General features: G+C 46.2%; 1 protein-coding gene and 1 non-coding gene across 2 annotated transcripts in view; one reads left to right on the top strand and one right to left on the bottom strand.

The window, feature by feature from the left end:
- Nucleotides 1-2,545, bottom strand: part of LOC126297996 (KN motif and ankyrin repeat domain-containing protein 3) — a 381,284-nt gene extending 378,739 nt beyond the window's left edge. Inside the window, exon 1 of the mRNA XM_049989312.1 lies at nt 2,477-2,545. The gene's annotated coding sequence lies outside the window, so the exon portion shown is untranslated. The remainder of the gene's footprint in view (nt 1-2,476) is intronic.
- Nucleotides 2,546-10,512: 7,967 nt separating this feature from the next.
- On the top strand, nt 10,513-10,587 carry Trnar-gcg (transfer RNA arginine (anticodon GCG)). Its single transcript has one exon. It is a non-coding gene; the product is annotated as a tRNA-Arg (tRNA).
- Nucleotides 10,588-16,490: the final 5,903 nt, after the last annotated feature.

The raw sequence follows: 16,490 nt of genomic DNA, 5'->3' as shown, positions 1-16,490 counted from the left end.
ATTCGGAACAGGTGGAGAATTCGAAAGCAGCGCCACTAGTTTTCTCTCTCCGAATTCAAAGGCGCGGCAGTGAAACCGTGGACCCGTAGCAAAACACTGCGGTTCTCATGTGGAGTGTCTCGAGGCCATCCTAGGCAAGTGGTAGGCGTGGGATTACACGAGTATTTTCACGTCCGGGTAACTGAGCCACCTTCGACTAGTTCAGCTGTTGACGTGCGAAAAACTAACAGGCAGGAACAAGTTCCCCCGCGAGGCTGTCACATACGGTGCCGAACCACGGCATTCCAGGTCAGCGACGGCCAATGACATGAACAGACAGCAGCGTCTCCTCTACACACATCCTCGCGCTGCAGTCCCGTTTGCTGCTAATTCGGACTTGTCAGGAAAGGCCCACCACCCACGTAGCTAGCGCAGCTACGTCACATTATATTACGTCCCAAGCCTACGCACATTTCCATCACTACATTCATCGTCTTGTCTATCTGTAAACATTATAATTTTGAATTATTATTTTGAATTGTTATGATCTAAAATAAATAACTTTTTTGGCCGTAGTTGTTACTGAAACAAAGGCTATTTAGTAATGGAACTCTGTTATTAGGCTCACTTCAGTATTATTAGCTACAAATAATTCCGATGGTTATGACCTGCCATATGGTCAAAAGTTTTCGAACTTACGACATAAATTTACTGTTGATGGAGCACAACCTCGGAAACCAGTTCTAAACAGTAAATATATCCAAAAGTTATGCTAACGGAGCTTTACTTTACGTAAAGTATTTTAACTGTCAAGTTGTCGTTGGCGTTCTCATAATGCTAGATTACAATGCAGCAGAGGTGAATGGGGGGGAGGGGGGGGGCGTGTTGTGGTGTTGGGGCTGGAGCTCCCCCCCCCCCCCTCCCCCCGCCCCAGAATTACACCTCTTTCTCCTTCATCTCGAAAGAGAAGAAAAACAATTCTTTGCAGCATAGCTTTCAGACTTAAAAGTATCGCCATTGTAGCTCGTATTATATACTAGATTAAAAAAAAAACATCCTCGTTTTCTCAGTTTTGAGACGGCACGGTGATACAAAATTTCTACGAGCTCCGCCCCTCCGCGACCAAAATCCTGGATTCGGATCTGTAATGCATCATTTAGAAAATAACATCATCATTTGCAGTGGACATCACCCACAGATAGTTGTTACATCAACAGATTTTAAGAAAACCCTTACACAGGTAATCAGAGTTCACTTCAGTTCATTTACACCGGACGCATGTGGCTCTATTTCAACAAACGGTTTAACGTAATAAATTACCTTAAAGTTTGTGAACCGATACATGTTTTGGCACATATCGCGCTATTTGTGTGCTTTTAATTCAAATGTACGGCCGTGTTGTCTTTTGATGTGTTGTTTGCTATTTTCCTCCTTGTAAATACGGGGATGAAACAAAGCGAAACACGCCTGGTTTAAAAACTTGAAACCAAGATCATTTAGTCTCTTATATACCATAAGTCATTTTCTTTAGGTGTTTGTCACTCACTACAAATTTGTTACACATTTTCGAATGACTACCAAGAGAGAAATGAGTAAAATATCCAGTACTTTCAGATAAATAAGTAACTTCTAATCAAAATGACGCCGTCATTTTTTCAGGAACCCGATGATAAATGGATTCCTCCCTTGATGAATATCAAACATAAGCGTGGCTCCAGAGTAGTGTCTGATTCTTAGGCGGTCTTCCAATATCATTAACAGGCAAGTGTCCCATTATTGTATCACAAACAATGGACAGATTAACGAAGCAAATGTGCAGCTGACAGAGGTCAGCAATGCAGAAACACTCACGTTTCAGTCAGAAGGTATTTTTATCAAATGAAACGAATTTTGTGCTCTGTATCGCTTGGCAATATGAAAGTCCGGTGCCATCTGCCCGCGGCTCCGCAACGCCGGATGCAAAGAACAGACGCACACAAATGCACACGCACGTACACACAACGCCGCATAATAACTTTTGTCGCTTTGTCCACAGGGTCACGGTCTGTTTCACGGCACAAAAGCCGAGCCGAGCGCAAACAACGGACTACGGGAAAATCCGACAACGGACGAAGTTCGCGCTCGCACTTCGCACTCGAGGTGGTACCGCCCATACGAAACAGGGCTCGCCACAACTGCGAACTCCGGCACAGCCGACGCTGCGCCTAATCGCTCCCACACACGGATACGATTGTCGTTTCTGCGCGATAGTACGTCTGCCGTCGGTCCCACACTTCTAGTTCCAGTCCAAAAGTGGTAATTCAGGACGATTAACAACTGGTAGGCAAGTCGTTAACAGCGTTAGCACGAGCAACAGAATGTGGAAAGTTGTAGACGGTTCGCTGAAATGACACAGGTGTAAGCCGGGCGCGGAGGTTCTGGTTTGTAGGAGGGGGTTGTTATGTGTGTGGCAGGTGGTTAGTGGCGAGACAAAGGCTGGGCGCGCTGCGGTACTCACGGAGTGCAGGTAGGCCGGAGAGCGGCGCGCCACTGCTTTCTCTTCTCTCCGGTGTCTGCGCCGCCGGCCGGCCGCCAGGTGGGGGGAGCGGCAGCGGGGAGCGAAGGCCAGCAGGTAGGCTGGCCGCCGTGGCCCACGCCGCGCGCCCACGGAGCACGCAGCATCCCCTGCCGCCGCTGCCTACTGCCCCTCTCCGGCTCCCATTACGCCTACCGCGCCTATCGCTCTGGCCAAACACCACGCTGTCACCATTTTAAAGCCTGCGACCACTTCCCTTCCTGTGTAGGTGGCCCTGTTTGCTCTTTAACACGCAGACCTCGCCGAAGTCGTTACAGATGCAGCATTCCTTCTCAGTTTATTGCATCACGCTCCCACACAGGCTCAGATGTGTAAAGGAAATGCCAGGATTCCAGTAGTTGGTGGGGATACTGAGAAGCTGCAGTTTGCTATAGTCTGGTTAAAATTACACTACTGGCCATTAAAATTGTTACACCAAGAATAAACGTAGATTATATACTAGAACTGACATGTGATAACATTTTCACACAATTTGGGGGCATAGATCGTGAGAAATCAGTACACAGAACAACCACCTCTGGCCGTAATAACGGTCTTGATACGCCTGGGCATTGAGTCAAACAGAGCTTGGATGGCGTGTACAGGTACAGCTGCCCATGCAGCTTCAACACGATACCACAGTTCAAGAGTAGTGACTGGCGTATTGTGACGAGCCAGATGCTCGGTCATCATTGACCAGGCGTTTTCAATTGGTGAGAGATCTGGAGAATGTGCTGGCCGGGCAGCAGTCGAACATTTTCTGTATCCGGAAAAGCCCGTACAGGACCTGCAACATGCGGTCGTGCATTATCCTGCTGAAATGTAGTTTTTTTCAGGGGTCGAATGAAGGGTACAGCCACGGGTCGTAGCACAAATGAAATGTAACTTCCACTGTTCAAAGTGCCGTCAGTGCGAACAAGAGGTGACCGAGAAGTGTAACCAATGGCACCATATACCATCACGCCGGGTGATACGCCAGTATGGCGATGACGAATTCACGCTTCCAATGTGCGTTCACCGCGATGTCGCCAAACACGGATGCGACCATCGTGACGCTGTAAACAGAACCTGGGTTCATCCGAAAAAATAACGTTTTGCCATTCGTGCAACCAGGTTCGTCGTTGAGCACACCATCGCAAGCGCTCTTGTCTGTGATGCAGCGTCAAGGGTAACCGCAGCCATAGTCTCCGTGCTGATAGTCCATGCTGCTGCAAACGTCGTCGAACTGTTCGTGCAGATGGTTGTTTTCTTGCAAACGTCCCCATCTGTTGACTCAGGGATCGAGACGTGGCTGCACGATCCGTTACAGTCATGCGGATAAGACATCTCGACTGCTAGTGATACGAGGCTTGGGATCCAGCACGGCGTTCCGTATTACCCTCCTGAACCCACCGATTCCATATTCTGCTAACAGTCATTGGATCTCGACCAACGCGAGTAGCAATGTCGCGATACGATAAACCGTAATCGCGATAGGCTACAATCCGGCCTTTATCAAACTCGGAAACGTGATGGTACGCAATTCTCCTCCTTACACGAGGCATCACAACGTTTCACTAGGCAAAGCCGGTCAGCTGCTGTTTGTATGTGAGAAATCGGTTGGTAACTTTCCTCATGTCGGCGCCAACCTTGTGTGAATGCTCTGAAAAGCTAATCATTTTCATATATCTTCCTGTCGGTTAAATTTCGCGTCTGTAGCGCGTCATCTCCGTGGTGTAGCAATTTTAATGGCCAGCAGTGTATTAGCTCAGAGATCGGCTTACATTAGAAAAGTTTCGCACGACGTTACGTGAGCCGAGAGGTTCTAGGCGCTTCAGTCTGGAACCGTGTGACCGCTACGGTCGCAAGTTCGAATCCTGCCTCGGGAATGGATGTCTGTGGTGTCCTTAGGTTAGTTAGGTTTAAGTAGTCCTAAGTTCTAGAGGACTGATGACCTCAGATGTTAAGTCCCATAATCCTCTGAGCCATTGCGTGAAGCAAAATTTTTGAAGATTGCAATTAATTGTTGCTACTGGAATACCTGAGTATAAATGTAACAAAATTACGTATCGTCGTCTCTTAGCGTAGTGGTTAGCACGTTGGCCCGTAGTATAGAAGGTCGTCGGCTGGAACCAGATGAAACGCAGCGATTTTTATTTTTAAATGTAATAAAAAAACTTTCATTACTATTTATATTCAGTTAATTGATCTAAATGTATTTTTTTCATTTCTAAGACATCGCCGCGTAATTTTCATTGCCATATAGGCTTTTTTACTTGCCATTATTTGCTCATCGCTTGGTAAAGCTCGTGTAGACAGTGTGAGGATAGTGTCATTCAACTTGTGAATGGTATTGAGAAATTACCGTTTGTTTTCGCCATTGAAACTGAAAATTTTCACTCTTGCGTTTGCTCATAGAGGTTAGCTTTAATCGCAGTGAACAAAGTCATCGTGATTTTATATCTGCTGCAGTTTGTTGACCGCCGTTTTCTCTGATGCATTGCAAATCACGAGGTTGTGGGTAGGTTAGGACACGAGTTTAAATTCAGAGCCACAAAAGGAGTTGTCTACCGCAGTTCAGTCATTGGTCACTTAAGATGAGCTATCAGCAGACTATCTCGCATATCCGTCATATCTCGCAGCGACCGCTTCCAACATTGCTACGAGTTACACAATAAGCATTTGTGAAGTGACCAGCCGTGTTGATGTGTCACCTACAACAGAGCGGTAGCCGGCAACCGAAGTGGCAACACTGTAGCAGCAAATGACTGATGTCAACTATCATGTAATGTTAATCGGTCTATATTTCTACGTGTACATACTCTGGACACCATCTTACTGCTTATGGAGGAGGGTACCTCGTACTACAGCTAGTCCTTCCGTTCCCTGTTCCATCCGCAAATGGAGCGAGGGGAAAACGACCGTCTATAGAGGGTATTTCACAGGCAGAGGGCCTAGTTTAAGGTACAGGGTGGTTGTAATTAAAATGTAGCTACTCAAAGAGGTCCAGTGTGGGCTGTAACTATCATATGGCACCGAAACATAGTCGATATTGTAATTCATTAATGCGGAACCGATTCACGCTGAAAAAAATTAGTTCCAGTTTTAGCCGCCAGGTGCAAATCTGGCGCTGTGAATGCAGGAAAGACATATAGAAATGTTTCCATAGGTACTGGATTAGGAACGGGACGTGGGCAGCAAAAGGTCAAAAAAGCGAGAAAGCGTAATGTGATATTATTATCAACTGCCAGTTAAACAATTTATTGAATATGAGCACCAGAGAAGTTGACGAGCTGCCGCATCCGTAAAACAACGTGACCAACAGTTGCTCGCAGCAGTTACGGTGGAATCTGAGCAACGTGTTTCTGTATACTGGACTCCAGATCAGATACTGTAGAAACCGAACGTGTCCCCAGTCAAGTTCTTTTAGATATTCCCAGAGACAAAACTCAAATGGACTAAGATCATGCCGCGCGGTATTAGCCGAGCGGTGTGGAGCGCTGCAGTCATGGACTGTGCGGCTGGTCTCGGCGGAGGTTCAAGTCCTCCCTCGAGCATGGATGTGTGTGTTTGTCCTTAGGATAATTTAGGTTAAGTAGTGTGTAAGCTTAGGGACTGATGACCTTAGGCCGGCCGCGGTGGCCAAGCGGTTAAAGGCGCTACAGTCTGGAACCGCGGGGCCGCTACGGTCGCAGGTTCGAATCCTGCCTCGGGCATGGATGTGTGTGATGTCCTTAGGTTAGTTAGGTTTAATTAGTTCTAAGTTCTAGGCGACTGATGACCTCAGACGTTAAGTCGCATAGTGCTCAGAGCCATTTGAACCATTTGATGACCTTAGCAGTTAAGTGCCATAAGATTTAACCAACATTTGAATTTGAACTAATATCATGTGATCTTGCAGGCCATGCACCTCGAAAAACTTTGGAGACAGCACATACGTGGAAGGTTCCATTAACCACATCTTTCACTGGCTGCTCCATCTTAAGCTCTTCCAAAGCAGGAATCACATGCTATACACGGTGGTCTCGATAACGGGCAGACGTCACAATAGACCTGGCAGGCCCTATGGGAGTTTTCTCTTCAAAGAAGAACAGATCGAGAATAAAGGTACTTCTTAATCCACACTACACAGCCATATACGGCGAGTGCAATAGCTCTTCGTGCAGAACACGTGGTTTAACAGTATCCCAAATTATGCAGTTCAGAGCATTCACTGCACCCTGTAGTGTAAAATGTGCCTTGTCAGTCCATAGAATATTGCTTGGCCACATGTCAACAACTTCGATCCGTGCCAGAAATGGAAGAACAAATTCAGAATTTTGCTGCGAATCATGAGGTTTCAGTTACTGCACCGTCTTGCTCGTGTACGGGTAACATTTTAAAACAGATCGCAAAACTTTCACTACTGTTGGCCATAGGATGGAAAATTCTCGTGGCACTGCATAAGAACTGGCACTACCCGGGGTATGTGCTGCTTGGTTAGTGTCGGCAACAGCAACCTTATCAATAACTTCCACTGAAATAGGACGCCTTCCTCTACCAGGTGTCACCCCAAGCTCACCCCAGTTTCCGAATTTCATTATCATCTACTTTAAACCATTTAATGACGCGGGCTTGTCCACAGACCTTTCTGTCGGCGATGCTCACTCAATGCTGCACTGACCGACCGCGTGGCGCAGTGGTTAGCCCACTGGACTCGCGTTCTGGAGGACGACGGTTCAATCTCGCGTCCGGCCATCCTGATTTAGGTTTTCCGTGATTTACTTAAATCGCTCCAGGCAATTGCCGGGATGGTTCCATTGAAAGAGCACGGCCGACTTCCTTCCTCGTCCGTACCTAATCCGACGAGACCGATGACCTCGCTGTTTGGTCTCCTCCCCGAAACAACCCAACTCAATGCAGCTCTGTAACTGCCGACGTTCATATAAAACAGTTTCACTAACAGCGCACGGTCTCTCTTCTCTGTTCACTCACGTATGGCTTGTCGAACGACAACGTGGGTGTTGTACCGTCACAGAAACAGTGTACAGAATCAGATTTTCATGTGATGGTGACACCTGGAACTAATTTTCTTTCCAGCGTAAATCGGTTCCGCATTAACGCATTTGCATATTTACCTAGTATCGCGGCCATATGATAATCATAGTCCACACTATGCCTACGTGAGTAGCTGTACTTTAATTATAACAACATGGTATGTATTTTCCACGACAAAAAAATTTTCGTTGCAACTTGTGGTCGTAAATATTTGGTTTCCAAGTTATGGAATTCAAAACAGTGATATTCGTCTGAACGTTTTTCTTTCCGCAAGAAGTCGCCTTTACAGAACATGTTCAAAATCAGCGAGATCCATCGATCAGGAAACCTCTGACCCAATTACCAGTGAGCTGTACGATTGAAGTGTGGAAGAGCGTCGTTGTGCAGGAAGTGATTTTGTTGACGATGGATCAGCAGAGTGTATTCAAAAACATGAGTTATGGTGTGTCCCAGTTCGTTCGTGTACGCCTGCCTCGTAAGTCTGTTCACAAATGTACGGGGTTCAGCTAACCGATCATTTGGCACACATGTTGAGGCAGGACTGCACTTGGTGTTCAGATGGAAAAATTGCACGTGCCCGTATATGCTGACTGTGGAAGTTTGTAATGCCATCTCGTGTGAACTGCGCTCCATCTGTGAATAATACCAAGGTAGGGAAGTTAGGATTTTTAGCACACTGCTGCAAGAACATAGCCAAACTCGTGCAGGATAGTCTGCTGGTAACAGGGCCCGTACACGTTGCGAATGGTTTAACATTTGATTTCGTGACCGTCTCCAGACAATCGTATGAGGAACATTAACTTGGGACGCTGGTAGAGAGTTTTGTGCACAGAATCCAGAATTTCCTCAGCTAATCTGGATTTCTACATCTTGATCGTCCACCTCTCCCCCCTCCCTCTCCAAATCAGGAGATGCAAACTTCACTTGAGCGCACAGACGGCGATAGAGATGTTCAAATGTCTTCCGATATGCACATCTTCGCTGTCGGGGTACATCTCCTGGAATAAACGACGATCTAACGTAGCATCGTATTCCGCCTTAACGTACTTCTATCAGCTTGTGATTTAAGTATATGTCGAGTGCCAGACACAAAAAGCAATATACTCTTGGCGTCAGAATTAACTGTTCTGTTAATATTTTCCGTCACATCAACTACCTACCGGAAGAAAAACCCTTTGGCGAATATCACTGTTTTGAAGGCCACAACTTCGGAACCAAGTATTATCGGACACATGTGGTAATGAACTGTTTTTAGATTTTCTACATATGGGGAATACATACCTGAACTTACGTCCTCTATTTTCGAAACACCCTATATTCTTCCGTACGATATCTGATACTTCTTACCTTGTCTTCACGATCCTTGCGCAAAATTTACACTGATGAGCCAAAACATTATGTCCACCTGATTAATAATTGTTTGTCAGTTCAAATGGTTCAAATGGCTCTGAGCCCTATGGGACTGAACAGCTGAGGTCATAAGTCCCCTAGAACTTAGAACTACTTAAACGTAACTAACCTAAGGACATTACACACATCCATGCCCGAGGCAGGATTCGAACCTGCGACCGTAGCGGTAACGCGGCTCCAGACTGAAGCGCCTAGAACCGCTCGGCCACTCCGGCCGGCTGTTTGTCAGTCTTTGGAACGAAATACATTACTGACTCTGCGTCTCAGGGCCCCGAGAGTTTGTTGGTAGTTTGTAGAGGTATGTAGCATTAGGTGTCTGCGCATGGGTCATTTTATTGGTGTAAATAACAGGCCGCCGATTTGGAACACGGTAATGGCGCCCGCTAGCTATCCAGATGGGTTGCATAAGATTTACGTCATGCGAATTTGGTTGCCGAGACATCAGCATGAGTTCAGTTCACTATAACATCCCTCAAACCACTGTAGCATGGTTCTGGCTCCGAGAGGAGAATAATTATACTGCTGAAAGATGACTTGTGGTTGGCAGGAGAGCCAACCGTATTGTTAAAGGAGGCCGAAATGCACGCGTTTTAGCTCACGCAGGCTGGCGTGAGGTCTGGAACATGACAAGGGAATTAGAAGTGAGAAAAACGGACGTAGCTGGTGGAATACTCAACTTTAATCCATTAATGAAGAACGTCGCTCTTTATGGTACATGATTCACAATATCAATAGTACGGATACTGGCGCCTTGCTAGGTCGTAGCAAATAACGTAGCTGAAGGCTATGCTAACTATCGTCTCGGCAAATGGGAGCGTAATTTGTCAGTGAACCATCGCTAGCAAAGTCGGCTGTACAACTGGGGCGAGTGCTAGGAAGTCTCTCTAGACCTGCCGTGTGGCGGCGCTCGGTCTGCAACCACTGACAGTGGCGACACGCGGGTCCGACGTATACTACCGGACCGCGGCCGATTTAAACGCTACCACCTAGCAAGTGTGGTGTCTGGCGGTGACACAATGACATCTCCGTCGGGGAAGATATCAAACATGAAGGGATGCAGGTGGTTCGCAGCTGTCAGCGTGTCTTCGATTACTGCCACAGGTTCCATGCAAGCGCATAGCATAATAATGCTCCCATCAGCCTGCGTCCTTGGTGCGCTACACGTCTCGAGCCGCCGTGCACCTCGATGACGACGTTTGTGGAGACGACGATCGCACTAGTGCAACAAAAATGTGATTCACCCGAAAAGCCGACACGTATCCATGGATCGACTAGTCGAACTCCGATGGTTCCGTCCCACTACACTCGTAATAGACGATATCGTTGGGTCAACATGCTAACATGAAGGGGTGCAGAATGAGATTTTCACTCTGCAGTGGAGTGTGCGCTTATATGAAACTTCCTGGCAGATTAAAACTGTGTGTCGGACCGAGCTTCGAACTCGGGACCTTCGCCTTTCGCGGGCAAGTGCTCTACCAGCTGAGCTACCCAAGCACGAAGGTAGGAGACGAGGTACTAGCAGAAGTAAAGCTGTGAGGACGGGGCGTGAGTCGTGCTTGGGTAGCTCAGTTGGTAGAGCATTTGCCTGCGAAAGGCAAAGGTCCCGAGTTCGAGTCTCGGTCCGGCACACAGTTTTAATCTCCCAGGAAGTTTCGTGTAGGGGTGATCTGCTTCGGAGCTCCATGGTCAACAACAATGTACCCCGAAACTCTTGTCCATGCACCAACTTTGTGCTCTTTCGGCAGAGATGTCACTTATCACCATCTATCCTACTTTACAGAGAGACAAGCCTCCGAACCCCACGTTCTGAGAAGAGTTGTGGACGTCCAACCATTTAGCGCGTAGGGGTAGTTTAACTGTCCCTCTACCTCTTTCTGTAGATGCTCACGTAAGTAGCACGTTAACATTCGACCAGCATTGCCGTTTTCGAGTTACTCGTTCACAGGCTCTGCGTAATAATAATCTGCCCTTTGTGAAAGTCGCGTATCTCAATGGATTTCCCCATTGCTCGCTAGGGTGATCCCCCGCCCGTGCTCTGAGCATTTTCTCGCGAAAGGCAAAGGTCCAGAGTTCGAGTCTCGGTCTGACACACAGTTTTAATCCGCCAGGAAGTTTCATATCAGCGCACACTCCGCTGCAGAGTGGAAATTTCGTACTGAAAGTGGTCATAATGTTTTGGCTTTTCTATATATGTTGGTGGCAGTAGGATCATTTTACAGTCTGTCGCAAATGCTAGATAAGTAAACTTTCTTAATGGCGTCTCGCGAATAGAACGTTTTCTGCCTTCCATGTATTCTCTTTTGAGTTCATGGGGCACTGCACTAATACTATCGTGTTGATCTAACCTATCAGTAAAGAATCTAGCAGCACACCTCTGAATTGGTTCGATGTCTTCCTTTAATAGGGCCTGGTGAGGTTCCCAAATATTCGAAAAGTATTCAAGAGTGGGTCCCATTCGTGGTCTTTAAGCGGCCTCGTTTATGGACGACCTACACTTTTCTAAAGTTCTCCCAATAAACCGGCCATTCGCCTTCGCTACAACCGACGCTACGCTATCATTCCATTTCATGCCGCTTTGTAATGTTACACCTAGATGCTTCATCGGCGTGACTGTGTCAAGCAGCACATCACTAACACTGTATTCGAACATTACATTTTGTCTGCTCATCTGCATTTATTTATATTTTCCGCATTTAGGGCAAGCTGCCATTCAGCACACCAACTAGAAATCCACCTAGAGTCACCCAATAATGACATTTTCCCGTACAGTGTCATCAACAAGCAGACGCAGATTAATGTTCACTCCATCCGTGAGATCGTTTATGTATATAGAGAAGAAGAGCCATTCAGACAAACTTCCTTGGGGCATTACTGACAAACCCTTGTCTCCGCTGAAAATGAACACGCTAATGAGATAACGTACAAAAAATACAGTGGCGGAAATTGAAAGTGCTGTACCACGTATTATCATTCCGATATTTATCAAACTTTGTGTAGATTGTAATTCCGGACAAAAAAGCATTTCATACATGCGCTACGGTTCTGTAGTGGCTTCCAACAAGACTAGGTTTACTTTTCGAGGAGGTCGAGTAGATATTATAGCAAACACAAAATATTAGATACGTTTATTAAAGTTAGAACAACATAAAACAGGTAACTTGGAAACAGTGCATATCCACAAGAATATCACGTATTTGTTACTGTTTAATACTATATAGAATGATAGTCTCATCTCAATGCGCCGGCCGCGGTGGTCTCGCGGTTCTAGGCGAGCAGTCCGGAACCGTGCGACTGCTACGGTCGCAGGTTCGAATCCTGCCTCGGGCATGGATGTGTGTGATGTCCTTAGGTTAGTTAGGTTTAAGTAGTTCTAAGTTCTAGGGGACTAATGACCACAGCAGTTGAGTCCCATAGTGCTCAGAGCCATAGCCATCTCAATGTAAAGTTGACTAGAAACTTTAATACAGTTCTGACTTATGACAGAACTCGCACTGCTGGATCTGCAGTACGATCTGCACACCGTCATCGTGTAACGTTGTGTCACACGACGATGGCGGGGAAAAAGAAGGCGAGGGATGAATGCGGATGGAGATGGGGAGACAGTGAATGTAACGACGACCGATGGTAGCTCCCAGTCCGCACTCCAGCGTCCACCTTGCAAGTGACCGGAAACACCACCCGAAAAATGAGCCACAGCGTGTACGACCGCATCTAGTGACGCAGACGCTGTGGTCGGTTTGGCTGCAAGCGGATCTCCAAGGGCGTCGTGATGGCTGTCCGGTGGACTGCATCTCCACGGACATAAAACTCAGGATGCTGGACTGTCGGCGGTGTCAGCGACGTCGATCTCCATCGGCATCACTCTGGACGGCGCCACAATGATGGGTGGCGAGACGGAGATGACTCAAGACGTGCTGGGTCTGTGGACAAAAATTCTGCAGCAAAATCACCGCCGTAAGAGAGCAACAGCTGGTTCCGGTGACGCCGATGGAGCCCAGAGGAACATTGAACAGCGTAAGAGGAATGACCCAATACTTTTATGATGATACTGTACCCCCAACGCTGTTTCTTGCGAGAAATTTAAAACAAAACTTCATCGCTTAGGTGAAACTTTGACCGACCCGTGGAAGGAACTGTTCTAATGGCCGCACAAGATGCAACAGGATAAGGAGTCGACGACCGTGTAATAATTCTTCTGGTGACTTTTGGTCATGTGGCAAGGAGCAACAAGAGGAAAGAAAAATCTTTAAGGCTTGCTCCCAGGTGTGGGAGGAATGGACTTTCTTTACGTGACTTTTGCACGTTCAAATGAACGGTTCAGTTCCACCGTTGGACTGGGAGCACTCACATGATGCGACTAATACGAATTGTGGTCCCTTGTACGAGACAAGGATCTCAGGAAGACCTCTAAACAAAAAAACAAAAAAAGGAAGACAACGCCGATACAGTACTAACAGAAGTGGTGGATAACATGGGGACTAAAAGAGGAAATTTACTCTATGCATCGCCACCAACAACCATCGCGTGTTCCAGAATGGACTTGTAAAATCAATGTGTATGCATTGCCACATTCTGGATATACGTGCCACTGAAAAAAGTGTTGTGGTGGCGCTGATTGATGCTATGCACAAACATGGCAATGAGAAGTCATTTGTTGAATTTGGGCGTCTGTGCCTTGCCAAGTACAATGAAGTTGGGTGAGATGCCTTGCATGAACTACGCCCCGTGCCCTTGACAAAACTTTCTTCTGGAGGAGTGAGGAACCACAACCTGTGTATCAGAATTCTCTGTACACAAGAGCAGACACCTGGCCGCGCAGACAGCTCGTGACGATGCGAAAAATAGTGAGACGTCACAGGGTGGAGAATTTCTTTCAAACTATGTGGCCACACATGATGGACGTATTGCAAAACTACCAGAAAAGCTCGGTCAGAGGCAGTTTCTCCAGTAATATGCCGAAAATCGAGAGAAAAATTTTGAAGATTTCAAAATCTCGTGTATCGACTTGACAACATGATTCCTCAGATGAACTAGACGCTGGGTCGGTACCAACTGGTAACCGAGACCTGAGGCAGCAAGTCAGCATTCAAATGCTCTGTGGTGGGTATGTAAAACAAGTCATGGTAATAATCAGGCATCACCATTGCTCAATGTTGCAGTTTTTGCACTGTCCATGGTGGGACAGACTTGGAGTGATTGAACAAAGGATTAAGGGCTGATACTCTATAATCAAATAGATGTTTCGACCGTACAAATATTGGTGGAACTTAATAGCATCATGGGCAATGGTGACTGCCTCTTTTCAAGTTGACTGTAATTGCACAGCCCTTTGTTGAGAGTTTTTGAGGGAAAAGTAATGGGCCTATCAGAAGAACCATTTCTATGGGAAAACACAGCTCTACTACCACACAAAAGGAACATTTTTCTGGCACAGCTGGTGCAGCGGAGCAGCAATTTGTGCAATGTATCTAATAAACTTAATGTGATACGTAACTGCCTGTAGTCCCTTGTTGTTACGGAGTGCCGACAAATCTTTAATCACAGACAAGTTCAAATAAGCAGAGTGAAAACCTGAGCATTTATGACGTGTTCTAAATATTAAAGTTCGTCATGGAGGAAGGAGCACTGTTCTTTGTCACACTTTAAGCCAGCCGCAGCAAGAACTTTAAACAAACTTCCTGAATTTACCGAATGGTCAGCAGGCATACGACCCACGACAATAATATAGCGCAAATAGTTCGTACGGGACTGATGGTGTAAATTGTTCCAGGAAATGTTGAAAAATTGCAGAAACTGAAGCACTTCTTTGAAACTCGAACAAACCCAGGTAAGTGTTGACCACAACATATAGCTTGGACTCTTCGTTCAGAGGTAACTGTATGTATACCTCGCAGCCGACCGCTGTGGGCGAGCGGTTCTAGGCGCTTCAGTCGAACTACGCGGCTGCTTCGGTCGCAGGTTCGAATCCTGCCTCGGGCATGGATGTGTGTGATGTCCTTACGTTAGTTAGGTTTAAATAGTTCTAAGCGTATGGGACTGATGGCCTCAGATGTTAAGTCCCATAGTGCTTAGAGCCATTTTTTATACCTCGCATAAATCAGTCTTGGAAGAGAATGTACCTTGTTCCAATCTGTTCACTAGTTCCTCTGGTCGTGGGAGAGGAAATGAATCGATAACAGTTTGTGGGTTTCCTGTTACTTTGAAATCAGAACACAGGTGTGAATCCTGGTGGCTTTTTTTAGCTTTCCATCGTTGCAGTTCCTGGGCAGTCTACTCATGTATTGCAAGGGCGACAGGCCGAGCACGATAAAATCACAGTTGCGCATTGTCTGTAACAGTAACGTGCAGCGACAAAATCTTTATCCCTTCCTAAGCCTGGTTCAAAAGCATTCCTGTATTTACTGCACAAGTCAGAAATATTAGTATGAGTCACTGAGACACAAATTTTTAACACATTGTCTTGTATGCACATGCTGAACAAATCAAACAAAAATGTTTGCACTGATTCTAGAACACAGGACATGAAATAAAACAATTTGCAACGTCACGAAAGGTTACTGACAAACTGCGCACGCCAAGTACTGGACTTTCGTGTCCGTTACATACAGACAAAAGGCCTACCGATTACTTCATAGGTGCCTTTATTGAGTAGTGAAATAGACGTACCTGATTCTCTCTGAAATTTGATTGTCTTTTGAGCCACTCTTAATTGGACAAAAAGTTTGTTCTCCTGTCTGTGGACTACAGCAGAAGGTTCCTGTGATGCGAAAATGCGAGCCTTCGGTGGCACCGGCTGTAATAACTGAACTTACACGACATTCATGTCCTAAATGATACGCTGAAGCCGCGAACTAGACCTTGCCTAACCTGTCTGTCTTATAAACAGGCAGTCTGTATATGACCTTGCTTACCACACAGGAAACACTTTGCATCACGACAAGGACAAGCTATTCTAACATGATTTGAAAAGCACTGAGGACAAGAATTCCTAACCTTATTCTGATGTACGCCTCGTGTACCATGTGAGTGAAAAGTTTTACCTTTACGTTTACTTTTAATCTGAGCCCTTCTTTTGTCCACTTTAGCGTCAGCATGAACTTCAGACTGAATGTCTTGTGCATTATGAACAAGAAATAGAGGTGTATCCTCGAAATCAACTTCAACTGTGTCTACAGTGCTTTGAGACACTAAAATTGACGAAACTGTTTTCATATGAAGATGTACATCTACATCTACATCCATACTCCGCAAGCCACCTGACGGTGTGCGGCGGAGGGTACCTTGAGTACCTCTATCGGTTCTCCCCTCTGTTCGAGTCTCGTATTGTTCGTGGAAAGAAAGATTGTCGGTATGCCTCTGTGTTGGCTCTAATCTCTTTCATTTTATCCTCATGGTCTCTTCGCGAGATATACGTAGGAGGGAGCAATATACTGCTTGACTCCTCGGTGAAGGTACGTTCTGAAAACTTCAACAAAAGCACGTACCGAGCTACTAAGCGTCTCTCTTGCAGAGTCTTCCACTGGAATTTGTC

Source organism: Schistocerca gregaria, chromosome X, assembly GCF_023897955.1.
Source record: "Schistocerca gregaria isolate iqSchGreg1 chromosome X, iqSchGreg1.2, whole genome shotgun sequence".
In the NCBI taxonomy this organism is placed as follows: domain Eukaryota; kingdom Metazoa; phylum Arthropoda; class Insecta; order Orthoptera; family Acrididae; genus Schistocerca; species Schistocerca gregaria.
The sequence above is the reverse complement of the archived record's forward strand: the minus strand, read 5'-3'. Positions and strand labels throughout refer to the sequence as shown.